This window comes from Prionailurus bengalensis, chromosome C2 (assembly GCF_016509475.1).
Source record: "Prionailurus bengalensis isolate Pbe53 chromosome C2, Fcat_Pben_1.1_paternal_pri, whole genome shotgun sequence".
Taxonomy (NCBI): Eukaryota; Metazoa; Chordata; class Mammalia; order Carnivora; family Felidae; genus Prionailurus; species Prionailurus bengalensis.
In genome coordinates this window covers 96,624,720-96,640,734 of record NC_057350.1, presented here as the reverse complement: position 1 = coordinate 96,640,734, position 16,015 = coordinate 96,624,720, and the positions used below count along the sequence as shown (strand labels likewise).

The window sequence follows — 16,015 nt, the reverse complement described above, 5'->3', positions numbered from 1 at the left end:
TTATCTCAGTGTGGTTTTGATTTGTATTTCCCTGATGATGAGTGATATTGAGCATTTTTTCATGTATTGGTTGGCCATCTGGATGTCTTCTTTGGAGAAATGTCTGTTGTTGTCTTTTGCCCATTTCTTCACTGGATTATTTGTTTTTTGGGTATTGGGTTTGATAAGTTCTTTATAGATTTTTGGATACTAGCCCTAATCCTAACCCTAACCCTAAATTCTTTATAGATTTTGGATACTAATCTGATATTTTGTTTGCAAATACCTTCTCCCATTCTGTCAGTTGCCTTTTAGTTTTGCTGATTGTTTCCTTCGCTGTGCAGAAGATTTTTATTTTGATGAGGTCCCAGTAGTTCATTTTTGCTTTTGTTTCCCTTACCTCTGGAGACGTGTTGAGTAAGAAGTTGCTGCAGCCAAGATCAAAGAGGTTGTTGCCTGCTTTCTCCTCAAGGATTTTGAGGGCTTCCTGTCTTACATTTAGGTCTTTCATCCATTTTGAGTTTATTTTTGTGTATGGTGTAAGAAAGTGATCCAGGTTCATTCTTCTGCATGTCGCTGTCCAGTTTTCCCAGCACCACTTGCTGAAGAGACTGTCTTTATTCCATTGGATATTCTTTCCTGCTTTGTCAAAGATTAGCTGGCCATACGTTTGTGGGTCCATCTCTGGGTTCTCTGTTTTGTTCCATTGATCTGTGTGTCTGTTCTTATGCCAGTACCATACTATCTTGATGATTACAGCTTTGTAATACAGCTTGAAGTCCGGGGTAGTAAACAACTCTTGCTCTTGGGCTGTGGGTTCGAGCTCCACATTGGGTGTAGAGATTACTTAAAAAAAATCTTCTAAAAAAATAATAGATTATACCTTAACTCCTAAACAAAAGTTCAAGATTTTTTGTAAGAACTTTATAAATGGAGGAAGCAGGGTATGATCTTATCCATACTGAGGTTATCTTTCAATCATTCAATAAACACTTGTGGGCCATTCATTAAGCAATCATTGAACACAAGGAGCTAGTTTAGTGAGGGAAGGACAGTATTTATGCAAACAAGAACTTGCAGCAGACTGTAGTATGATGTCAAGAGTATCAATTACATGCTTATGGGATCACATAGTTGAGTACCCAGCCCAGATAGTGAGGATCAGGAAAAGCTTGAAGGATGAGTTGGCAGTAGGTAAAAAATTGAGGAAGGCTATTTGCAGCCAAAGACAAGGAAGTATGTCTGGCATATTCCTGGAACCAAAAATACTTCGAGTGCAGCTAGAAAAGAGATGAGTCTAGAGAATCGTAGTGTGGTGACTGTTGGTCAGGCAGTCTGTGGGACCAGTCTGCTGCCGTGCTGCCGCCATGATTATACCTATGTGCTACGTCACTTGTGGCAAGATGGCGGGCAACAAGTAGGAGGCCTAGCTGGGGTTGCTGCGGGTCTCGGACACTGATGGGGCGCCCTGGACTCACTGGGCCTGAGTGCTGCACGCTACTGTCTCATGCTGAACTGATGGAGAAGCTGCTCAATTCTGCATCCCTGGAGAAGTAACCGTGCTAGAGCCTCCCGCCGCCTGCTGACCACGGGCAGTCAGGGTTGTGCCTGGAGTTCATTCCACTGAGGTAGAAGAGCTGGGAGCAATGCCAGACCACAGCCACGTGGGTATGTGTATGTCCTTCCTCTGGAAGGAACCATCAGTAAAGGTCCTTGAAGAACCGAGAGAGAGAGAGAAGGAGAGAGGGAGAGACAGATGAGTCTGGAGAGGGAAGAGATAAAGGTGTCATGGTTTGCCTAGAATCCTTTCCTTTGGGAAACACCCATTTCCCTCTGTTGTACTCCTCATTCTCTTCTGGAGTTGCCCTAAGAAAGAGCACATGACCCAACCCAAGCCAACCCCAATCCTCTTCCTTCCTCAGGATCCGAGTTTGAAGGACCATGGGGGCCTGGAGTTACCGATGGCATATTGCCTCCACATGGACAGAACCTGTCTAGAAACAAAACTAACATGAGAAAAGCAGGACTAGGAAAGATAAAGCATGAATGCCATCTTTGAACTCCTAGTCTAGCGCTGCCTAAAGCCAACCTCAGACTCTTTGGTTACATGAACAAAGAAATTCCTCATTTTTGCTTAAGCTACTTTGAATGAGGTTTCTGTCACTTGGAATTAAAAGGTGACTGACTTACATAGGATGATAAGGACGAACAGAGACACTGACATCCGTTTAGAGGGAATTGACTCAAAGCAGGGAGGTGCCACCATCAAATTTGCATGGTGGATGACCCTGACCACTGGAAATGGGCTGATGAGGGGCATGTCCAGAGGGAAAGAGAACGATGTGGTTATTGGAGTGACCATCGTTTTCTCTGAATGTTTGTAACTATTCTCAGATTTGTATGTTCTACCCACAACTCCCCTCTTGTTTCAAAATAACAAATTTTTTTCTTGGGGTGCCTGAGTGGCTCAGTCGGTTGAGTGTCTGACTTTGGCTCAGGTCATGATCTCACGGTTCATGAGTTCGAGCCCTGTGTCAGTCTCTGTGCTGACAGTTCAGAGCCTGGAGCCTGCTTCAGATTCTGTGTCTCCCTCTCTCTCTGCCTCTGTCCTGCTTGCACACGTGCACGCTCTCTCTCTCTCTCTCTCTCTCTCAAAAATAAATTTAAAAAAATTCTTTTAAGTTTTTTCTTATTACAAAAAACTCAGGAAATACTTAAGAGCAAAAATAAGGAAACAGAAAACCCCCAAACCTACCCTCCATGGACGATCACTGTTAAAACTCATATACATCCTTCTAAACCTTTACATATGTGACATGTGTCTGCAGGTTCACAGAGGTGGGAAAAGGTATTAAGCAAATGAGATTGTACCGTATGTACCTTGCACTTCAAATATCAAAAATCAATGATCTGGAAAAAGAACATTTTTTTTCCAGAAACAACTCATTGATCAATTTATGATTTTAAATTGTATTCCTGTTCATCAGATCCAGACTTTGAAATGTGAACATATGTTATGTTAACCTTAGATTAAGTGTATGCCAAATGCATGTCACAGACACAGATTTCCACATTGCAGTGTGTTTGATGATCGACGTAAGAGGGAATCAGAAGAGTTCATGATTAACTTTCCCATATCTTCAAATAGACACCTTCACCTCTTACAGTGATGGTATTTTACACTGCAAAGAAAAAGTAAAATCACTAACAAGCAAATTTGTCTAAAACTGAGGGAAAGCAGTGAGTATGTAGAAAGGAGTTTGCATTTTTAGAATCTAATCAGTATCTGTCAGACTTCACGACTGTAAAGAGCTTTGGTGCACAAAGTAAGCAGGATGCATCTCTGTCCCTAGTTCTTAGGTGCATAGAGGTTGCAAGGTTTACAAAGTTGAAACTTTTATTCTTAGTAACTTCTTCTCTCACTGAACTTTAATGTTTATTTATTATTGAGAGAGAGAGAGAATGAGCAGGGGAGGGGTAGATGGGGGGGGGGGGGACAGAAGATCAAAGCAGGATACGCACTGACAGCAAATAGCCAAACACAGGGCTCAAACTCACCAGCCGTGAGACCATGACCTAAGCTGTAGTCACATGCTTAACCAACTGAGCCACTCAGGCACCCCTCTCCCTGAACTTTAACACCAGAGTTCTCCACTGCTCAAATTCCTATGCACTTTCTTCTACCTCGCCTTCCATCCTACCCACAATTTTGCCTCTTTCCACAGGACTGGTTGCAGATTTTATTTCTTTAAAATGTATGTGCAAGGACTCTGAAGATGTCTAGTACTTCCAAAGTGACTTACTAAGTGAGCATGCAATGTTTGTTTTAAAGGTTCTATCAATGCCAAGCCACAATTATAAACAGATAATTTCCCTATAGCAGGGGAACCAACCCCTGGGAAATAAGCTCAAATTTTCAGCCCCATTGCCACCCCACATTCTTTATTCTGCCCTCTATAGGTTGAGAAGAGTGTGGTGATCAGTAGGGAAAGAAGGAATGCCACGTAGACCCCTTCTTCAGGGAGCCATCACAGTTTTCTGCAGCACTCGGGAGGCAGAGCTTCTGAAGAATCTAGAAATTGGGAGAACTGACCCACCATCCCTTCTTTTCTTCATTTAACCAGCACTTCTTGAACCCCTACTGTGTACCAAACAATGGAAATACAACATGAGGAACCTTCAGCTCCCAGTCTGAAGAAGGGGCAAGCAACCAGCCTCTGCCATGCAAGAACAGATATGGTGCAGGAGATCCATTTCTACCCAATGAGCTACAATTTCTGCCACTGGAAAGTTTCCAGCCTGGGGGCGTGGATAAGGCAGCTACAAAGTCAAACCCTATGTGCCAAAGAGACAAAAACATAAATGCTGTGGGACTTTGAGAGAGAGAGCAGGAAGGTGAGCTTGGGGAGGCAAAAAGAGAAGACCAATGAGATAGCATTTATCCAGCCAGCAAGAATTTTACAGCTGCCATCACTCATTCCCTGTCTTTTTTTTTTTTTTTTTTTTTTTTTTTTTACCATCAACAGATGCTTTCCCAAATGGAGAATATTGGCCTCCAAGATGTTACAAATCCAAGTGAGAAATAACCCCTACTGTCTGGGTAGGAAAAAAGGAACAAAATACTTTGGGCCTCTTTGTGATAGAGGCTTCCAGCACGAAGACTTAACATTTGGACAATATCAAGTAAGTATTCCATTTCCCTCTAAGTATCTTGCACTTATTATGCTAAGGTTAACCCTACCTAAAATAAAATCCACAAGGATGCTCATTTTGTTTACTCTACCCTCACCTGCCATGTTACAAAGAGGAAGCAACCCAAGACATTGTTCTAGGCTGCTGAAAACAATTCCATTTCCTTCCTGTTGGATGCTTTTTTTTTTTTTCTTAATACAACATGCAATTATGGGAGTTTTTTCCCCAAATAGATTTGTGCTCTAAAACTTCATACCTCCCAGAGGAACATTAAGAACCCCCTGCAGATGAAGGCAACCAAGAAGTGTGCATTTAGAGAAGGTGGTTTGCTTTAATTGTTGTATGTGATCAACTTCCGGTTGCCTTTTAATGTTCTGCTGCTAGAACAGTCTAACTGGATAATTTAGAAATGTATATACAGGCACAAGAAATATTTTAAAAGAAACCTTTATTATTATTATTATTATTTATTTATTTATTTATTTTTTTTTGAGAAAGAAAGCACACAAGTGAGAGAGGGGCAGAGAAAGGAGAGAGAGAGAAAATCCCAAGCAGCCTCTGCATTATCAGCACAGGGCTCAATGCAGGGCTAGAACTCACCAAACGCATGAGATCATGGTCTGAGCCGAAATTGACAGTCAGAGGCTTAGCTGACTGAGCCACATAGGCACCCCTAAAACAAACTTTTACAATAAAGTATAACATACCTAGAGAAAGCCATAGACATCATAAGTGCATGGTTCAGTGAAGCATCACAAAGGGAACATAACCATGTGACATCAGTCAGACCAAGCAGTAGAACACCAGCACCTAGAAGCACCCACAACTCCTAATGCCTACCAAGAACCTGACTCCTCCCTTCCCCAGTATGCTCACTTGTGACACCATGTGGTTAGTTTTGCCTTTTTTTTTTTAATGTTTTATTTTTAAGAGAGCGCAAACAGGAGGGGGGCAGAGAAGGGGGGGGGGGGACAGAGGATCTGAAGCAGGCTCTACACTGACAGCAGCACAAAACATGAGATCATCACCTGAGCTGAAGCTGGACACTCAACCTACTGAGCCACCCAGGCACCCCTAGTTTCGCCTTTAACTTCGTGTATATAAAATTATCATACGTAGTTTTCTGTGTTGAACTTTTCAACATTGTGAGATCCATATTATATATAGCAGCAGTACCTTCATTTTCTCTGCATAGATGAATAATCACATCCTGGATGGGAGAACTACAGAGTGTGAGGTTTCTCTCAGACTGGGACTCCAAGTACAACTCCATTTCAGTTTAACTTTGGATGAACAGAGCTGCCATTATCCACTGAGAGTGGATTCCTGGCTAGAATAATAAATTCCTGAGAACTTCCCAAGCATTGTAACTCAAAATATTAAGAATTTTTCTGTTCCTTCCACTGTGAATTCAACTAGTATTTGCTAAGCATCTGCTGTGTACAAATCCTTGTGCTAGATGAGTACAGCAGGACAACAATCCCAGCCATGAAGCTCACACTGAAAAGAAGGAGTAATAAGACAAGTACACAATGACTATCTTTCAAGGGCATAATCTGATTAGAAATGATAAGAGACATACAAGGTGCTTTGGGAATTTTAATGTCAGAGGAAATCACACTCATTCAAGGGATCTGAAGAAGCCTTTAGGATGGTGTCTGAGCTTTTGAGGACTAATAGGATCAGTAGAATGATCTGTGTATTTGGGTTTTTTGTTTGTTTGTTTGTTTTTATTTTAGGGAGAGAGAGTGCACGATTGGGGGAGAAGGGCAGAGAGAGAGAGAGAAAGAGAGAGAGAGAATTTTAAGCAGGCTCCATGCTCCGTGTGGAGCCCAACACTGGTGGCGGTGGGGGGTGGCACTTGATCCTTCAACCCTGGGATCATGACCTGAGCTGAAATCAAGAGTTGGACGCTCAACCAACTGAGCCATCCAGGCTATAATAATCTGTGTAAATATTCCAGGCCAAGGCTATATCGTGAGTAAAAACAAACCAACAAACCAAGTAAGCAAATAAAAAAAGACAGGGGCGCTGTGGTGGCTGAGCCGGCTAAGCATCTGACTTCGGCTCAGGCTCATGATTTCCAACCCCACATCAGGCTCTGTGCTTACAGCTCAGAGCCTGGAGCCTGCTTGGGATTTTGTGTCTCCCTCTCTCTCTGCCCCTCCCCTGCTCGTGCTCTTTGTCTTTCAAAAATAAATAAACATTAAAAAAAATTTTTTTTAAGAATCTTAAAAAAAAAAACAAAGACAGACTATGGGGCATTTATAGAAAATATTAAGTGTCCTGATTGCCTTAATTATAAGGAATATTGGGAAGTGAGTCTAGAAAACAAGATGGGAATCATACTACGGGAAAATAATTTTAATTAAGCAATCTCTACACCCAACATAGGGCTTGAACTTATAACCCCCGAGATCAAGAGTCTCATGCTTGACTAACTAAGCCAGCCAGGGACCCCTGCAGGAAAACTTAAATGTCAAGGTAAAGAAGGAATTTATTCCAGTGGCTTCTTCCACTGGTTTCTACCCTTCAGCCTACAAATGTGCTCAGACCTCCGCCTTTTCCAACAACCAATTTCTTTACACTTTACTTCTCTCTCAAATATCTTTATCCCTCCTTTCATTCCTTGTCCTTTTTAAGAATTCTTATTCTCCACTTCAGTTTAACCCATTGCAAGCTGGTTTCTGTACCCAACATTCTTCTGAAATCATTGCTGCTGAGATCTCTGTATCTCTCAGAGCTCTTGGTGACAATGAATTAAACCAACTCTGGCTAGAGGACACGGAAATGGGATTTTTGGGGAAGGATGTGAATGGCTCCCAAGATTGAAGGAAGACTGGAAAAGTATGCTTAGAAAATAGGAAGGAACCGGGAAATATCTGGCAGCCTAGAAACCCAACCACCAGAACAGGCTACTCAGGTCTTCAATGCCATTGAATCCTGCCACCACACTTCTGCTTGAATGATCTGACTGCTCTCTTTGTGTCACTCTTTCAAGAGTCAAGGTTCTTGGTGGGAGCATCCTTCTGGCTGAGCTTGGGTCATGGGTCTGGCCCCTCACCCAGGTTGGGAAAATGAATTAAGAACAGACAAACAGAAGGAAACTAGAGAGATGGTATATTTAAGGCCAACACTGAATATAAATGGTTTAAATAAAACTAAAAGGCAGAGGAGATCAGCTTAGATAAAAATTAATGCTTAGATAACTTAAAAGGAAAAAGAACACAAACGCAAATCAAAAGAAAGCTTCAGTAGATTTATTAATATCAAATAAAGTGGACAATAATAAACAGGGTCATTACATGATGATAAAGGAATTATTCATCAAGAAAATATAACAATCCTAAATATGTATGCACCTAAGAACAAAGCTTCAAAATACATGAAGCAAAAATTGTTAGAATTGATAGGACAAATAGACTATCCTACAGATAGAGTTAAAGACTTCAACACTATTGTCTCAGGACAAGTAGACAGAAAAATCAGAAAGCATATAGAAGAGAATTATACTATTAGCCTCTTTGACTTAATTTCCACTTATAGAACACTCTGCCCAATCAGAATACAAATTCAAGTGCCAATGGAACATTCACCAAGTTAGATCATATTCTAGGCCATAAACATTTTTTTAAAAGAATTGAAATCATACTAACCTTTCTGTCTACAACAGAATTAAAATAGAAATCTAAAATCTAAAATAGAAATCTAAAATAAAATCTAAAATGGAAAAGATTTGGTAAATCCAAATGTTTGGAAATTAAGCAGCATACTTCTAAATAACCCATGAGTCTAAAAGGAGGTCAAATGGATGATTAGAAAATATTTTGAAAAAAATTTAAATAAAGACAAAACATATCAGAATTTTGGGCATATAACCAAGCAGTGCTTAGAGAGAAATTTATAGCACTTAAATGTTTACATTAGAAAAATAGAAAGGTTTTTCTCTTTCCCATTTTGCAAGATGGCAGGTGAAAAAGCTGAGAAGCCAGACACTAAGGAGAAGAAATCTGAAGACAAGAAGGCTGATGCTAGTGACAAGGTTAAGAAGGGTAATCTCAAGCCTAAAACGCAAAGAAGGAGAAGCCCCACTGTGACTAAAACCCTGTCAGACAGGGGAACTAGCATATATTTGAATGGCTGTGTATTCCAGAAAGGCTATATAAGAGGAAGTATTCAGCAACCAAATCCAAGGTCGAAAAGAAAAAGAAGTTTCTTACTACTGTCACAAAACCAGTTGGTGGTGACAAGTGGTATCCAAGTGGTTAAACTTTGCAAAATGCCTAGGGATTATCCTATTGAAGATGCACCTCAAAAGCTGTTGAACCATGGTAAAAAACAAAAAACAAAACAAAAACCAAAAAAACAAAAAAAAAAACAACAACAAAAAAACCTTTCAGTCAGCATGTGAGAAAACTCCGAGCTAGCCTCACTCCTGGGGCCATTTTGATCATCTTCACTGGGCGCCAGAGAGGCAAGAGGTAGTTTTCCTGAAGCAACTGAGCGGAGGCTTGCTGCTTGTTTTTGTTTATTTTATGTTTATTTATTTTGAGAGAGAGAGAGAGAGAGACTGCAAGCAGGAGAGGGGCAGAGAGAGAGGAAAACACAGAATCTGAAGCAGGCTCCAGGCTCTGAGCTGTTAGCACAGAGCCTGACGTGGGGCTTGAACTCATGAACTGTGAGATCATGATGTGAGCCAAAGTAGGACACTTAACCGACAGAGCCACCCAAGCTGCCCAGTGGCTTGCTACTTGTGACTGGACCTCTGGCCCTCAATCGAGTTCCTCTGTGTAGAACACACCAGAAATATGTCATTGCCACCTCCACCAAAATTGATATCAGCAGTGTGAAAATCCCAAAACATCTCACTGATACTTTCTTCACAAAGAAGAAGTTGCGTAAAGCCATTCATTAGGAAGGTGAGGTCTTTGACAAAGAGAAAGACAAATATGAGATTACAAAGCAGTGCAAGCTTGATTAGAAAGCTGTGGACTTGCAAATTCTGCCAAAAATCAAACCGTTCCTCACTTCAGGGCTACCTCTGCTCTGTGTTTTCTCTCACAAATGGAGTTTATCCTCACATATTGGTATTCTAAATCACTTACAAGGAATATAATTAAATAATTGATCCATAAAAAAAGAGAGAAAGAGATAATTATCAAATCAAGGATCTAAGCTTCTACCTTAAAAAACTAGAAAAAAAAAATTAAGCCCAAAGCATGTAGAAGGGAATTATAAAGCAAAAAAAGGAATATCAATGAAAACAGTAGAGTGATATCAAGGAAACAAAAGCTGGTTATTTAAGAGTGTTTAAAATGGGTACACTTCTAGCAAAACTCATCAAGAAAAAAAGAAGACAGAAATGACAAATATCAGATGCCTACAGACATTAAAGAGATCGTAAAGGAATATTGTGAACAATTTTATGACAGTAGATTTGATAAATTAGATAAAATAAAATTCCTTGAAAAATACAAATGATCAAAGCCCACTCAAAAGGAAGTAGATAACCTGAATATTCTTATATCCCATTTTAAAAATTAAATTTGTGGGGTGCTTGAGTGGCTCATTGGGTTAAGCTTCAGGCTCTTGATCTCTGCTCAAGTCATGATCTCACAGTTCATGAGATCAGGCCCCATATCAGGTTCTGCGCTGTTAGCTTGGGATTCTCTCACCCTCTCTCTTTCTGTCCTTCCCCTGCTCTCTCTCTCTCTCTCTCTGTCTCAAAATAAATAAATAAACTTTAAAAATAAATAAATAAATGCATACATACATGCACATACTAAATTTGTATTTAAGAACCTTCCCATAAAGAAATTTCCAGGTTCAGATGGTTTCACTCATAAATTTAAAAATGTTACACACTTTATGATTCCATTTATATAATATTCTCAAAATGCAAAACTATAGAAATGGAGAATGGACTAGTGGTTACCGATAGACAGGGATAGTGGTTGAATATAAAAGGGTAGCACAAGGGAGACCTTTGGTGGTGATAAAACAATCATATCTTGATTGTGGTGGTATTACATGAATTTGCATGTATGATAAAATTGCACAGAACTATACACACAATTACAAATGTATATTAAAAATGATGCAACCCAAATAAGCTATATAGCCTAGTTAACAGACGTGTACCTACGTTATTTTTCTTGATTTGCTCCTACACTACAGCTGTACCATTGCGAGAAACTGAGAGAAGAGTACAAGGGACTCCATGTATGCTTTTGCAACTTCCTGTAAGGCTATAATTATTTTTAAATAAATTATAAAAAATGAGGGGCGCCTGGGTGGCGCAGTCGGTTAAGCGTCCGACTTCAGCCAGGTCACGATCTCGCGGTCCGGGAGTTCGAGCCCCGCGTCGGGCTCTGGGCTGACGGCTCGGAGCCTGGAGCCTGGTTCCGATTCTGTGTCTCCCTCTCTCTCTGCCCCTCCCCCGTTCATGCTCTGTCTCTCTCTGTCCCAAAAATAATAAATAAAAAAAAAAGTTGAAAAAAAAAATTCAAAAAAAAAAAAAATGAGCCAAGCATTAGTGAGCTGTGGGACAACTTTAAGTAGCTGAATATGTGAGTAATTGGAATCCCTGAAATACGTGAGAAGGCAACTGAAAGAACACCAGAAGAAATAATGACCAAATTTTTTCAAATTTGATGAAAACTTTAAACCTACAGGTCAAAAAAATCCCAACAAACCCCAAGCACAAGACACATGAGGGAAAACAAACAAACTATACCAGGGCACAGCATAATCAAAGTGCTCAAAACCAGGGATAAATGGAAAATCTTAAGTGCAGAAATGGAAAAAACACATTATCTACAGAAAAACAAAATAGAGGTAACAGCGGATTTCTCATCAGAAGCCACACAAGTGAAGGCAACAAAAGCAAAAACAGGGGCACCTGGGTGGCTCAGTTGGTTAAGCGTCCTACTTCGGCTCAAGTCATGATCTCACTGCTTGTGAGTTTGAGCCCCACATCAGGCTGTCTGCTGTCAGTGCAGAGCCTGCTTCAGATCCTCTGTCACCCTCTCTCTCTGCCCCTCCTCCCCTTGTGCTTGCTCTCTTTCTCAAAAATAAATAAATGTTAAAAAAAAATAAAAATAAAAAATAAGAGGGACTATGTCAAACTAAAAAGCTGCTGCACAGCAAGAGAAATTATCAACAAGATGAAAAGGCAGCGTCTTCAATGGGAGAAAATATTTGCAAATTATATATCTGATAAAGGGTTAATATCCAAAACCTGTAAAAAGCTCATACAACTCAATAGCAAAAAAAAAATCTTATTAAAAAATGGGCAGAGGATCTGAACGGACATTTTTCCAGAGAAGACAAATGGATAGCCAGAAGGTACATGAAAACATGCTCAATATCACCTATCATCACATAAATGCAAATCAAAACTGCAATAAGATATCAGTCCTTACCTGTCAGAAGGTCAAAACAACAAGTAATAACAAGTGTTGGCTAGGATGTGCAGAAATGTGAACCTTGTTCACTGTTGGTGGGAATATAAATTGGTACTACCACTATGGAAAACAGTATGGCATTTCCTCAAGAAATTAAAAATACAACTACCATATGATCCAGCAATCCCACTTCTGGGTATTTACCTGAAGGAAATAAACATACTCACTTGAAAAGCTATCTGCACCCCCACTTTCATTGCAGAATTATTTACAATAGCCATGACGTGGAAGCAATCTAAGTGTCCATCAATGGGTGGATGTATAAAGAAGATATGGTATATAGAAATACAATGGAAATTTATTCAGCCATAAAAAAAATAAGGAAACCCTGCTGTTTGTGAAAACATGGGTGAACTTTGAGGGCATTATGATAAATGAAATAAGTCAGACAGAGAAAGACAAATACTATATGATCTCACACGTAGAATCTAAAAAAAATGAAATAAAAACCTGAACTCAGACACAGAGAATAGATTTGGTGGTTTTCAGGAGACAGATGGTGGAGTGTGGTTGAAATAGGTGAAGGTGGTCAAAAGGTACAAACTTCCAGTTATTAAACAAATAAGCATAGGGATGTAATGTACAGCATGATGACTATAGTTAATAAACCTATATTGTATATATTGTAAAGTTGCTAAGCGAGTAGATCTTAAAAGTTATCACAAGGAAAAGTTACTATGCATGGTGATGGATGTTAGCTAGACATATTGTGGTGATTCTTTCACAATACATACAAATATTGAATCATTATACTCCACACCTCAAACTGTTTTAATGTTATATGTTAATTATAATTCCATCCCAATAAAAAAAAAAAAAAGAAATAGCTTAAGTGAAAAGACAGTGGAGCAACACCATTAAAATACGGAAATAAAACATTGCCAATCTAGAATTCTACCACTCCAGTGAGAATATCTTTCAAAAGCCAAAACAAAATGAAGACTTTTTGCAAACATGCAAGTTGAAAGAATTTACCACCAACAGACCTACATTGCAAGAAATGTTAAAAGGAAGTTATTCACACTGGAGGAAAATGGCGCCCAATGGAAGTACGGATCCACGCAAAGAGTGAAGAGTACCAAAACTAGCAACAGTTCTCAGCACACGGTCTGGGGACTGCTGCTTGTCCCTCCCAGGAGGTCTGCAGGTTCTAATTATTTTCATAATAATGCTAATATGTTCCTGCCTTCCCATGCTCATTTTCTCAAAGTGTACCATGGAGTTTTCTGGTGTGATATGGCAAGAGGAGAAATGCACAGGCAGATATGAGAATTTAACTTTCTTCTATTAAGCCAGACATTCAAGAGATTTGTTAAAAATAGTACCGCTCTTCCCACAAATGTTTTTTTGAAAAGCATATTTATGGGATTTAAATTAACATGTAATCTCTTTCACTGTTGTTTTAAAATCAATGAATAAATTTTTTTTCAATTTCTGCTTTAAAATTTTTCAATGCAGTGAATAACCTACAGAAACAGAAGCTTTTTTAGCATCCTCAATCATTTTTAAGATTATTTAAGGAATCCTGAGACCAAAAAAATGTGAGAGCTGCTGTTCCAGATCAGCTTAGCATTTAAAGGCCCTTGACAAAGATGATGAAAAAAAGGGTTTGGTGACACATAGGGCCATGTGGTGAGAAAAAGGATGAAGGAAAGGCTTTAGAAATGAGAGGCAGATAGAACAGAACCCAGAAAACCCAAGCTGGAGGTTTGTACCAAGTAAAGGAAGGGCAAAAGCTTTGAGGAGATTGTCTCTGGGGTGTAAATCATTTACCTGCTCACCGTGGACCAGTTGTGCCTGGCAAATATAATTGCCTGGCAGCTTCAGAAATTGGTTGTTGGAGACACAAATACGATTGCAGATTGTGGCTGCATTTAATAATACTACCATTTGTATTGTATTGGGGAGCACCTTGCTGGCTCAGTCAGTAGAGCACACAACTCTTGATCTCAGGGTTGTAAGTGCAAGCCCCACGTTAGGTATGGAGCCTACTTAAAAATAGATAGATAGATAGATAGATAGATAGATAGATAAAGGGAGTGAGCCACTTGGACTTTGCCTCTAAATTCATTTTGTTCTCATAGCAATAAATGAGGGTTCCAATTTACCACATCCTCCCTCACACTTGTTACTGTCCATCTTTTTTATGACAGCCATCCTGGCCATGGTCAATTTCCATTGTTTACAGCTAAAATAACTGTGGATCATCGCAAAACAAGTCAAGTCATAAGCAGTTCATGGAAAACCCTCATTATGTAATGCTTCAGCTTCCAAGTTGAGGGACTACTCTGACTTGTATGAGCACAGAGCAGTAAGGAGTCAATACTGTATAACCCTGGGAGGCAAGTATCATTTGTCCATGAGGCTGTGAGGAATTTTCCATATTTTTGAAACGGAGAGTTCCTGAAAATATCTATCCCCAATTTCCAAGTCCTAACATTTGCAAACCTCTCTCTGAATCCTGGACTCCACATATAAATCTGGCCATAAGTTCCAGAGAATTAATACATCCCAGAAGCAGCCTTCAACTAATGACTGTTGGGGACTGGTTGATAAGTATTCCAGTTCCCTCATCCTGCAGGCAGGATAGTTTTGTTAAAGATCCACTCTCTCTCTAATTGAGGAAAAATTTACATACCATAAAACTCACACTTTAAAGTGTGCAATTTAGTGGTTTTTATATATTCACACAGCTGTGCAACCATCACTATTCAATGTTCTAGTTCCAGAACATTTTCATCACACTGAAAAGACACCCTTATACCCCTTAGTAGTCACTCTCCACTCCACCATCCCTCCAGGCCCTGGCAATCACTAAAACACTTTTTGTCTCTCTTGATTTGTCTTTCTAGGAATTTCATGTAAGTGGAATCATATCATATGTGGCTTTTTGTGACTGGCTTCTTTCACTTAACACGTTTTCAAGATCTATTCATGTTGTAGTATGTATCAGTATTTCATTCTTTTTTATTGCTGAATAATATTCCATTTTATGGATATACCACATTTTGTTTATCCATTCATCAAGTGATTCATTTGCACTGTCTCCACTTTGAGCTATTATGAATAATGCTGCTATGAGCATTCATTGTACAAGTCTTTGTGTGGACGGACATATATTTTCAATTCTCTTGGCTACATACCTTGGAGTGGAATTGCTGGGTCATATCATAACTCCATGTTTAACTTTTTGAGGAACTGGAAAACCGTTTGCTGAAGCAGCTGCACCAAAATCTCACCAGTAAGAATAAGGGTTCCCACTTCTCTATATCCTCATTAACACTTGTTATTATCCATCTTTTAAATTATTAACCATTATTCCCTAATTATTTATGATGCTGCTATAGACTGGATGTTTGTGTTCCCCAAAATTCATATGTTGAAGCCCTATATGATGGTATTTGAAGGTAGGATGTTGGGAGGTAATTAGGTCATGAGGATGGAGTTTCATGATGGGATTAGTGTCCTCATGAGAAGAGGCAGAGAGCTAGCCTTCTCTCCTCCACAGGAGGATACAATGAGAAGACATCTGCAAGCCAGGAAGAGGGCCTTCTCCATGAACTTGATCATGTTGGCACCCATGTTGGACTTCCAGCCTCTAGAACTGTGAAAAATAAATGTTGCATAAGCCACCCAGTCTTTGGTATTGTGTTTTAGCTGCTCAAACAAAGACAATGTTAAACATCTTTTCTCATACTCACTGGTCATTTGCATATCTTCTTTGGAGAGATATCTATCCTTGTCCATTTTTAAATTGGGTTGCCTTTTTATTGCTGAGTCTGGCAGGACAATTTTGAGGTGCACATTCCACATTGCCTGCAAAGTTGTCCATTTGAGACTAAGACCCATTAGAGCACAATGGTAACTTGCCTGATAGC

The 16,015-nt window shown here is 39.6% G+C and overlaps 2 pseudogenes; both read left to right on the top strand.

Moving 5' to 3' along the window:
- The first annotated feature begins 795 nt into the window (after positions 1 to 795).
- Positions 796 to 2,418, top strand: LOC122492383 (annotated as a pseudogene).
- A 5,992-nt stretch (positions 2,419 to 8,410) lies between these two features.
- LOC122492382 lies at positions 8,411 to 10,152 on the top strand (annotated as a pseudogene).
- Positions 10,153 to 16,015: the final 5,863 nt, after the last annotated feature.